Source organism: Ranitomeya variabilis, chromosome 3 (genome assembly GCF_051348905.1).
Source record: "Ranitomeya variabilis isolate aRanVar5 chromosome 3, aRanVar5.hap1, whole genome shotgun sequence".
NCBI classification, from domain to species: domain Eukaryota; kingdom Metazoa; phylum Chordata; class Amphibia; order Anura; family Dendrobatidae; genus Ranitomeya; species Ranitomeya variabilis.
This window is the reverse complement of record NC_135234.1, coordinates 422,512,059-422,522,904: the sequence shown is the minus strand read 5'-3', so window position 1 is coordinate 422,522,904 and position 10,846 is coordinate 422,512,059.

The following is a 10,846-nucleotide window of genomic DNA, read 5'->3' as shown; positions in this document are numbered from 1 at the left end:
GTAACCACCAGAGGGAGCCCACAAACAGAATCCACAACAGATATTGCTTTAAGACAGGTAGCAATAATGTTCTGACAAAAGAAAGTGATGATAATGTTTACATGAGAAAGTTATATGTAACCAACTAGTTAATTGTGAGGAAATGCTGATGATGTTCCCTGAAAGCGAGAGAAAGATGGAAGACAGTTTAATGTTCTATAGGAAATGCTTGATAATGTTGATAGATGATGAGGATAGAAGGTAAACCCTGAGTCCTCATAGGAGCCATATAGAGATGGCTCAACGCTCTTAAATTGAAGGTAATGTTATGTTCTATACTGTGTATAGTAGTTGAAAAGACAGAAGGCTCGGGCTGAAAGGAGCGGTCCTGTAAGAAAGGAGAGGCAGTAGGTCTGGTGCCGTTAGGACAGGCGGTCCTGCAGATTTAAAGAAGGAGAATGTGAAAGTTAAATTGCCTTATAATATGATTATAAGAAGGTCTTTAAAGGATTTAGAGTGTACATCCTTAAGGGCAATGTTAAATTATTGTTCAACAAATTTTGCACTTAGTAGAATACCCGGTTGGGTAACAGGAGTTATTTATAGCATGTTGCTATAATATTTAACCATGTTTTGTAACGTTCAAGTGTCCTCACCTCCCATAAAGGGAAGCCTGTTTAAATATGCTTACTGTTATTGCACTCACAAAAATTGTATGTCTTTTTGCTAACCTGTATTGTTGTTTTCTTCCCAGTCCCGGAGTACTGTGTTTAACCAGGGGGAGTGCAGCGCCCCAGAGTCCTGGTCGTTGCAGTACTATGGCTCCGCCACTAAGGGGAGCTATGGTACGTCTGATGGAACTGAAGGAGTTCATCTGACCAGGTATCACAGACACCAATACATTTCACAGCCGGGCCTCCAGGGGGAGCTAAGGGTTCTATTCACTAGGCCACTCCCCACCATTGTGGGTAAACTGGGGGTCAGGCAGGAAGTTAGATCAGAAAGCTGACTGGGTTGGACCAGACAGCACCTGGTGGCAGAGGGTGTTGTAGGGGAAGATGCAGTAGGGTCTCTGTCAGGGGTGGGATCCTGACAGAGGCTTGGCAACTTGAAAGAACGTAACGGGACCGTGCCTGCTCAGCATAGCGGCGGTGCGCAAGGAAGGATCAGAAGCGAGATAGATTGTGCTGAGTGAGAAACGAGATCAAAGCGATAGGAGAATACCAGTAGGAGTCGTGCTGTAAGACCGAGGCAACATCCTACTGAGGCGCACAACCGGTGGCCGGAACGCCGAGAGAGTATTATAACATTCAGCTTCAAGCAATACTCTAAACAGCGGCAGGACAGTCAGTCTAAGGCGGGCTGTCTCACCTAAATCACCTATGCAGTCTTGGGGGGCAACTTGTGGATAGGGGCGACTCTAGGGTCCCGGAAGAGCTCCGAGCCTACCCGTCAAACGGGTGCCGTTCCAACCAGAACATCAGGGAGGGACGGAGGATTAGCAGAACATCATCTAATCGAGTTGTGAGGGAACTTAAGAAACAGACGCAACAGTTGTGGGGACTTTCCGTAAGCACAGCAGGGAAGGACCACAACACATAGCGCAAGCAGGAAGGCACAGATTTCCACCTGTGAAGAGAACTCTGGAGGTGCCATTGGACCGGCTGGATTTGCGCAGCCTGGTGAACCGTATTCTGGACTGAGGACCCAGAGATCTTCAGTAAAGAGGTAAAGAGACTGCAACCTGGTGTCCTCGTTATTTACCGCGACCTGCACCCCACAACTGCACCACCATCACCACCACTCCATACCTACCTACCGTGCGCCCCACGGCAGGGTCACGGACCGGGGCCTAGCCACCGTGACAACCCCAGAGCAGAGACTCAGAGGCCCGGTACCGGGTACCCCTCGGCCCTGCGGCGGTGGGGGCGCTACACAGACACTGGGGCAGATTGCTGGAGACACTGTCTGGGGGCAATGCTGGACACACTGGGGCAGATTGCTGGACACTGGGGCAATATGCTGGACATACTGGGGCAGATTGCTGGACACACTGGGGGTAATATGCTGGACACACTGGGGGTAATATGCTGGACACACTGGGGCAGATTGCTGGACACACTGGGGGCAGGACTGGAGGCATGGGCAGAATGTAGACACGGAGCATGATTGGAGACACGGGGCAGAATGAAAGACATGGGGCAGGATTGGATCATGGGGCAGGATGGATACGATGGAGACAGATGGGGCAGGATGAGGAGATCATATGGTGTAGAATGGATACTCATGAGTGCAGGATGGGAAAACATATGGCTGGAGCCAGGAATGAGACACACGGGGCCAGGTTGGGGAATATTATTACCATAGGGGCTAATTAAGGGATATTATTACTGCAGTGATGTATTTATTTTATATTTTGAGTATACTGTTTTAAATGGGGGGGGGGGCGGTCCTGTTACTGTGCAGAGTGACACTATATCGCCTTTTTTTCTCCATGTGGTGTAATGTAGGAGTTGTGAAAAATTAAGTAATGTGTTCTGGAAGCAGAGCTCGAGATAACTGTGTTATTTCCTGCAGAAACGAGTCCTGGCTGGAAGAAATGATGGCGGTCTGTGCTGGATGAAAGATGGAGGACTTCACCTAGAGACGTCACTGGTGAGTCAGTGTTACCTATACACTGACACTATACACTGTATACTATATACAGAGGTCCTGTGTACAATGTCACCAGTGATCACTGTATTACCTATACATTATATACAGAGCTCCTGTATATAATGTCACCAGTGATCTCTGTATTACCTCTACACAGACACTGCATACTAAGTACAGATGTCCTGTGAATACTGGCACTTATGGTGATAGTATTGTGTTTTGTTTTTTTTTATTACTGATCAGTATTGTAGTATTCAGTCACTATGTGGTGGTAATATGTGGTCTGGAAATTGTGTTGTGGTATTTGTCCCTTGAATGTGCTATTTGGTCACCAAGTGGTGGTAATATGTGGTCTTGACATGGTGCGGTGGTATTTGTTCCTTGTATGTGATATTATTGGTCAAAATATGCCTAAATTGTATTGCAGATTTTAACAAATATTTAGTAGGTTACAGTAGAGTAGGGCCCGGCCATTTTTCTGGAATAATCTGGTTCGGGTATCACATGACCCCCGTCACATGACCCCGTCACATGACCCCCGTTACATGACTGGGGGGGGGGGGGCCACAGTGTCTGAAGAGCCCGGGGCTCTGAACAATAATTTAACTTTTCCTTTAAGGGCGTATACTGAACCCACTACAGGCATACTACAAAATACTACAGTACAAATTAACTTTTCTTTATGTCTCTTTCTTAAGTGCAAAATCTATGAACCGTCTATCTATGGTTCTCCGGAGGACTCACTAACCCCTACAGGTTCACTTTATTGAAACTCAGCTTTCAACTTTCCTTCGTCCTTAATCTCTAAAGTTCGTCATTAAACATTTTCCTATTACTAACTACATGCTATTTCTATGTAGAACATTATCACTATTCAAATTTCCTTAAGGCAACATTATGGCTTAGACTAAGTGCAACAATTATACATTCCCTTTAAGAGGGTACCAAGTCTCTTCTGAGGTAGTGCAAATTCTCGATCTGCAAGTCCGGTTAAAGCAAGAACTTCTGCGCTTTACTCAGGAACAGTCTCTTCAAACAGCTCTTCTTTTCGTAAAACCAGTGGGGGGCACCTTTAAGAAGGTGCAACTATATACAAGCAGCAGTTTGTGAATCATTCACCATCCATGATTCGGCAGTCTCTTGATAACAAAAAGTAGAAAACTTGAAACGATAGGGATCCCTGGTCAACAAAGGGATCCCTTTAAGAAGTAACCCTGGTCAGGTTTTAAGCAGAAAAACAAACAAACAACTATTTACATCCTCATGGTTCCGAGGTTTATTCTTGTAGATCCGAAGGCCGTAGCTCCGCAGGTAGCAATGGGCGAGGCCATCCGCCCGGATACCTGCGGTTACCAGGTGTTGTACCAGGAGCTCCCTCACTCCAGATAGGGGTCTGGGTACCCACAGTTTTGGATCCTGAGATGGCCTGGGCACTAGCCATCACTGTGGTCATCTCTTTAGCCCCAACGGTGGTGGTAGTGGCAACGGTACAGGTCGTAGTTTTGATGATGGTGCACGTCGGAGTAGCAACAGTAGTCTTTGTAGTAACCGTAGCCTGACCATGAGGTGGCACCACCGCCACGGGAGACAATTTGACTGACGTTTCGGTTGGAGGTGCTACAAGGTCTTGCTTTTTGTGCACGTTCAGAGCAAACCAGCCCTTCTCCCCGAAGTGCCTGGTATAGGTGACGATGTCTCCCGGGTAAAGGTCTCGATCTGGGTGACCTTCTCTGAGGTGGGACTCCACATCTCTCCGATTTACGAAGACCTTGGCATACAGGCCTGGCTCCTTAATAAAGCCCCAACCCCCACGGAGTCTAAAGGCAATGACGGTGCCTTGCCTGCACGGGGCCTGGTGGGTGGTGCGGTCCTTGCGGGCCTGGGCTTTCACCGCCAGGTCCCACTGGTAATGGGCCTCCCGTCGGGCCTGATACTCCTTCTCCTTCTTCTCCCACTGTTGGTCTAGCTGGGCCTGGTATTCCTCCCAGCTAAGGGCCTCCACCATCTCCCCTTCATGCGACTTCACCCCGGGGAACCCCATGAAGTCTGACCCTGGGTTCACCCAGCGACACACAGTCCGCTCTGCATAGACCTCACCTGGCAAGGTGGTTGGTGAAATCGGGGCCTTCAGGAACTGCTTCATACCCGTGGCCTGGTCCCAGGGTGCAAGGCGCAGGAATCTGTTGGTCCCAGGGGAAGGTGGCGCTGCGACGGGGCCTATCAGCAGGTCCTCCACTGGCGGGGCAGGGTCGGTGTGCTTACCGGCCGGCGCGGTGTCCTCCTCAGCGACGGGCTCTGCCGGTGTCGGCGGAGGCATCGGCAGCAGCTCGGGTAGCGGTACAGGAACCGATGTCGGGGGGTCCTCCGCCGGCGATACCTGGTACGGGGCCTTGGTCTTTACCCGTAGTTGGAGGAGCTGATCAAACAATTCCTCCATCTCAATCTGCAGGAGGTTGGTGCCAACTGTGGAGGTTTGGCTACTGTGCTCTTCCGGGTAGCTGGGGAAGTCCTCTGCTTCAACCCCGCATTCTGGTTCTGAGCGGCTGGCCATGGCATCCTCCACGTGGCTCGCTTCCTGGTCCTTTTCCCGCTCTCTTCTTCGTGGGCAGTTTAGCTTTCTTTGTCTCCGCCCTCCGTTGAGAATCAGGAGGCGGATCTCGGCTGCTGACGGACACGTCCTCAAGGTACAGAAATACTTAGACTGGGCGGCCATTGTCTTTCTCGCTCTTCAGTTTGTTCACGCCCACAAATCCACGCCCTTCTTCTTCTCCTGCGCTCCTCGTTGCGCTATAATGGCGGCGGTTTTGGCGGGAATTTTTGGCGGCAATTAGCAATACACAGTCTTTGCAATAAATCACGGTTCAAGCACAATTCAGTCACAGTTTCAAGGCACACATGACCTGATTCTCAGGCTTAAGTAGATCCTGTTCGTGATGCCAAAATTGGAGCGGCCCCCAAACGCAGGGGAGCAGGGTACTCGGTACCGGGTCTCTCTGTCTCGGTTCTGGGGATGTCACGGTGGCCCGACCCGGTCCGTGGCCCTGCTAAGGGGCGCCCAATCAAAGGAGTAGGTAGAAGTCTGTCAAGTGTTCGTGACGCCACCTGTGGTATTCGGTCAGGATGACCGACACTTCTAGGGGTCCGCTAGGGTGATGGAATGGCAGCTAGATGGTATACCTTCCCACAGGTGAAGTATGTCCCCTGGGCTTCCCAGAGGTGTAGATGGTGATGGTGTAGATCGCAGTAAATAACGAGGACACAGGGTTGCAGTCTCTTTACCTTTTACTGTAGACTTTGGCATCCACAATCCAGAGCACTGCTAACAGGGCAAGCTGAGACCGGCCGGTCCAAAGGCACATCCAGAGTTCCCTTTACAGGTGGAAATCGATAGCCTTCCTACTTGTGCCTGTGTGTTGTAGTACCTCCCTGCTGAGCACCACGGGATAGTCCTCACAACTCTTGTATCTGTTTCTGATATTCTCTCTCCATCCCCCAGTTGGTATGGCTAGGACGCACCCGTATGACAGGGTAGGCCTGGAGTTATTTTATAGGGACCCTAGAGACGCCCCTCTCCCACAATTGCCTCCGTTGTCTGCTTAGGTGAAAAGGTGAGACAGCCAAACTAGAGTTAACTGCCCTGCCGTAGTTCAAAGTAATGCGTAGAGCCTGTTACTTCCTCGGCGTTCCGGCCGCCGGCTACGCGCCTCAGAAGGATGGTGCCATGATCTTAGGGCACGACTGCTCCCGGTATTATCTCCTAGTGCTGTGATCTCGTTTCTCACTTCTCCACAATATACTCCGCTTCTTGTCCTTTCTTAGAAGGCCGCCGCAATGAAGTGCAGGCGCGGCTCCATAACGATCTGTCCCTTGCTAGGCCACTGTCCGGATCCTACCCCTGACAGGGACGCCCCTGAGTCTTCCCAAGCAATGCTCTCCTCTCACTAGATGCTACTTGGCCAAAACCCTGAACCTGATTGACTCTAAACTGGTGGCCATCTGTAAGTTAGGGACAGTTAGGTTGGAGACTCCCATAAAGATTGTGACCATTGATTCTAAACCCCTCACCAAGGATGGTGTCCATTTTATTTCTGAAGAATTCATCCTCAAGGTGGGGGCGCTACACCAGGAGCATATGTCATGTTTTGTCCTGGATAATCTCCCAGCTGCTCTGGTGTTAGGGTTTCCTTGGTTACTACTGCATAACTCCGTAATTGACTGGGGGTTCCGGGATATTGCTAAGTGGGGACCTAATTGTTCTGAAAATTGTCTTACTACTATGTGTATGTCATCTGTCAGTCTGGAAGGTATTCTGGAGTACCTGAAGGACTTTGAGGATGTGTTCTCAGAAAAAGAGGCTGAGATGTTACCACCACATCACCCATTTGATTGTTATGTTGACCTTATTCCCGATGCTAAATTGCCCAAGGCCCGTTTGTATAATCTGTCTGGTCCTGAGTGAGCCGCCATGAAAGAATACATCTCTGAGAGTCTCCGTAAAGGGCATATTCAACCCTCGGAGTCTCCTGTGGCAGCTGGGTTCTTATTTGTAAAAAAAAGATGGTGGTTTGCGTCCATGCCTCGATTTCCGAGAGTTAACTAAAATTACTGTGAGGAATATTTACCCCCTTCCACTTGTCCCTGATTTATATAACCAATTGTCTGGGGCCAAGTGGTTTTCCAAATTGGATCTCCGAGGGGCATACAATCTTATCCGTATACGGGAGGGGGATGAGTGGAAAACCGCATTCCTCACCTCTGAAGGGTTGTTTGAAAATTTGATTATGCCTTTCGGCTTGACTAATGCACCAGCCGTTTTCCAGAATTTTATCAACCATGTTTTTTTTTACTTCCTTGGGCACTTCATGGTAGTTTATCTAGATGACATTCTGGTGAACTCTGCGGAGAAGTGGGCCCACATAAGTCATCTGCGCTCTGTTCTCCAGAGGCTCTGGGAGAACTGTCTTTTTGCTAAACCAGAGAAATTTTTGTTTTTGGTTCAGGAATTGTCCTTTCTGGGATTCTGTCTGCTGAGGAGTTTTGTATGGACCCCAGAAAGGTTCAAGCCATTGTGGACTGGGTGCAACCCAGAGATCTTAAAGGCCTTCAGCGGTTCTTGGGGTTCGCTAATTATTATAGGAAATTTATAAGGTTTTTTTTCTCAAATTTTCAAACCCCTCACTGATTTGACCTGAAAGGGCTCAGATATCAAGAGTTGGCCTGCTCCAGCATGGTGTGCCTGTGAGTGTGTTTTCAGAAAGGGGAGTGCAGTTTGTGTCCAAGTTTTGGAGGGCCTTTTGTAAAAGGTTGATTATCTGTTTGACGTTTTCTTCAGCATATCATCTTGCGACTAATGGTCATACAGAGAGGACCAATCAATCCCTGGAACAAATCTTGCAATATCTGACTGCAGCTCAGCAGGACAATTGGTGTTCCTCTTTGCCTGTGGCTGAATTTGCTTTTAATAATCGCATTAATCAGTCCAAGTTAACCTCCCCTTTCTTCTGTAATTATTGGTTTCACCCTCATTTTGGGGAATTTTCCCAACTGGATTCAGGGTGTCCTGGGGCTGATCTAGCTGTTGAACGGTTGGGGGAGGTGTGGCAGAAGGTTCAGACGAACATTGGGGAGGCTCAGGGGAGGTATGAATTCTTTGTTGACAAAAGACGATCTGTGGGGATAAGGTATGGCTGTCCACCAGGAATATTAAGGTTAAAGTTCCCTTGGCTAAGTTGGGGCCCAAGTTCATAGGCCCATATGAGATTATGGAGGTAGTCAATCTTGTGGCCTTCTGTTTGCGTCTTTCCCGTCACTATGGATCCCCAACGTGTTCCATAAAGCTCTTTTGAAACCGTTGGGGTCTTCCTCAGGGGAGTCTCCATCTCCACTGCCACCTATTTTGGTGGATGGTCAGAGTGAGTATAAAGTAGAACGGATCGTGGACTCTCGCATGGTCGGTCGCTCACTCCAATATCTGGTTCATTGGAAGGGTTACGGTCCTGAGGATAGGCCCTGGGTTCCGGCACGATCAGTCCAGGCTGATTGGTTGATCCGGGCCTTTCCTGCTCAGTATCCTGGGAAACCTGGGGGTCCGGAGGCCCCCCCTTGAGAGGATGGTACTGTCATGATGCAGGTCAGTGTTTGCATCTTGCTTTTCTTTCCCCGGCCTGGTTAACGTGGAGTTAACCTTTCCTGCCTCTCTTTGGTTCGTGGGTGGATATTTATTGGTGCCATTTCTGGTAGCATTAGTCAGTGATAGTTACAGTCTGTGGCTTGAGCAGCTGACCCATATACCCTAGTGATCCTTCTGCCTCTGACTGCCCGTATTTGTGCCTGACCCATTCCCTATCCCTGACTTAGTGTGTGTTTGGTGGTTTCCTACAGTGTATGACTCGGCTAGATTTCTGAACCATCCCTCCAGCTTTCCATCTCTGTTACTATGTTTCCCATCTTGCTTTGACTCCTTGGCTCATACGCCGACTACGTCTTCAGTCTCACTTCACTTCTGTGATCTCTGGTACTTCATCTTCCTGTTTGTTGCTGACTGGCCTGTCTGACTTCTCTGCCGCCTCCGAGTGGCACTCCGCGCTTTGCACTGTGGTGCTACACGGTGAGTGCTACCTTTTTCCCCTTAGCTACACCCCCTGGTGGAGGTTGCGTGCAACTGCCTTGCAAGCGCATTACAGCTAACAGCAGTATTATTATTGATTATCATTAGCCCTAAGGGCTGTTTTTGTACTTGAAAGAAATATAAATATGGTTGAATACCTGGCTAATACGCAGCTACAATTCTGTCCCTCTCTCATCAGCACCTCTCCCTGCTAAGTCTGTTTTTGGGTTACAGTGTGACGAGCATGGCCTCACGAGTCTTTTATAGACTTGATGACGCTATGCGGCCAGCCAATCACAGTAATGCCTCAACCAAGATGGCTACAGCATCACAGTGACTGGCAGGCAATCCCTGCATGTTTATTGGCTGTCTAAAAAATGTCAAACATGCAGGGCAGAGACTCGAGCTTTTGCTCGAGTATTAAAAACATACTCGCCTAGTAACGAGCATCACAAGCACTCTGATGCTCGAGCAAGTAATGAGTAGTTTCAAGCACGCTCGCGCATCACTACAAAATATTTCTCATTTTTGTATGCAATACTCGATTTAACTAAGCCCTCATTTACACTTCTGTGTTTAAATATGGATGTGAAAAATGTATCCGGTGACATCAGTGTTTATGCATTAGTGTGTCATCCGTGTGGGAATTTTTACCATCAGAGTGTCATCTATGAGTCCGTTTTTGTCATAAGGGTTCGCTTACACTTGCATATAAATAATCGGCCCCACTCTCATCCAGGAGAGTTGGTTGATCTTCCCTCACATGTTGTATGTGTGCATTCTGTATGTAATCCATTTTTTTTTTATCGGCAGCTATTACTGTTTTACTCGTTTACAGAACCATTTACAGAATTCTAATGTGTCGGTAAAGATGCTATACTGATGGTCCGTATGGCATGCAATTTTTTTTCTCTCACCCATCTGATTTTTGGATGAAATCGCAGCATGCAACTCACTGAATTCAGCTGAGAAAAAAATCACAGTTCTGCACTGCCTCATTGAATAACATTGGTCTGAAGGCAATCCGATTTTTCAGCACATTGCACTCATCCAATTTATACGCAAGTGGGAGTAAGGACTTAGTATGTTATCCGTGTATCCATTTTTTCCATCAGTGTGTCTTCGTCTATATTTTGCAATGTTGAACAGAGGTGTGTCTTTTTCATGGACCCATAGACTTGTATTGACCCTTTTCATTCGTGCTGCTGGAAATAAATGGACATGTCTCTGTGTGTTTTGCAGAAACACATGGTCCATGAAAAAGTACAGACTTACAGTACAGACCAAAAGTTTGGACACACCCAGGGCCGGACTGGGACCAAAATTCAACCCTGGCATTTGAAGTTACACAGGCCCACTTGTCACATGGTGACTGTATAATATCTTTGTACACTTGTAGGTTACAAGAAGTGAGGGGAGTATAACACGACTATATAACATATAATCACAGCTATATCCAGCATTACAGCTCAGTCCTATTTATTGCTTTTAGTTGCAGTACCGAGAAAAGCCGCGCTACTTTACCTACATAACTGGATCTTGTAGATAATGAAGGGATGAGACGACCAAAGGCTATGGAACCTCATTCTGATGCTCCATAAACTT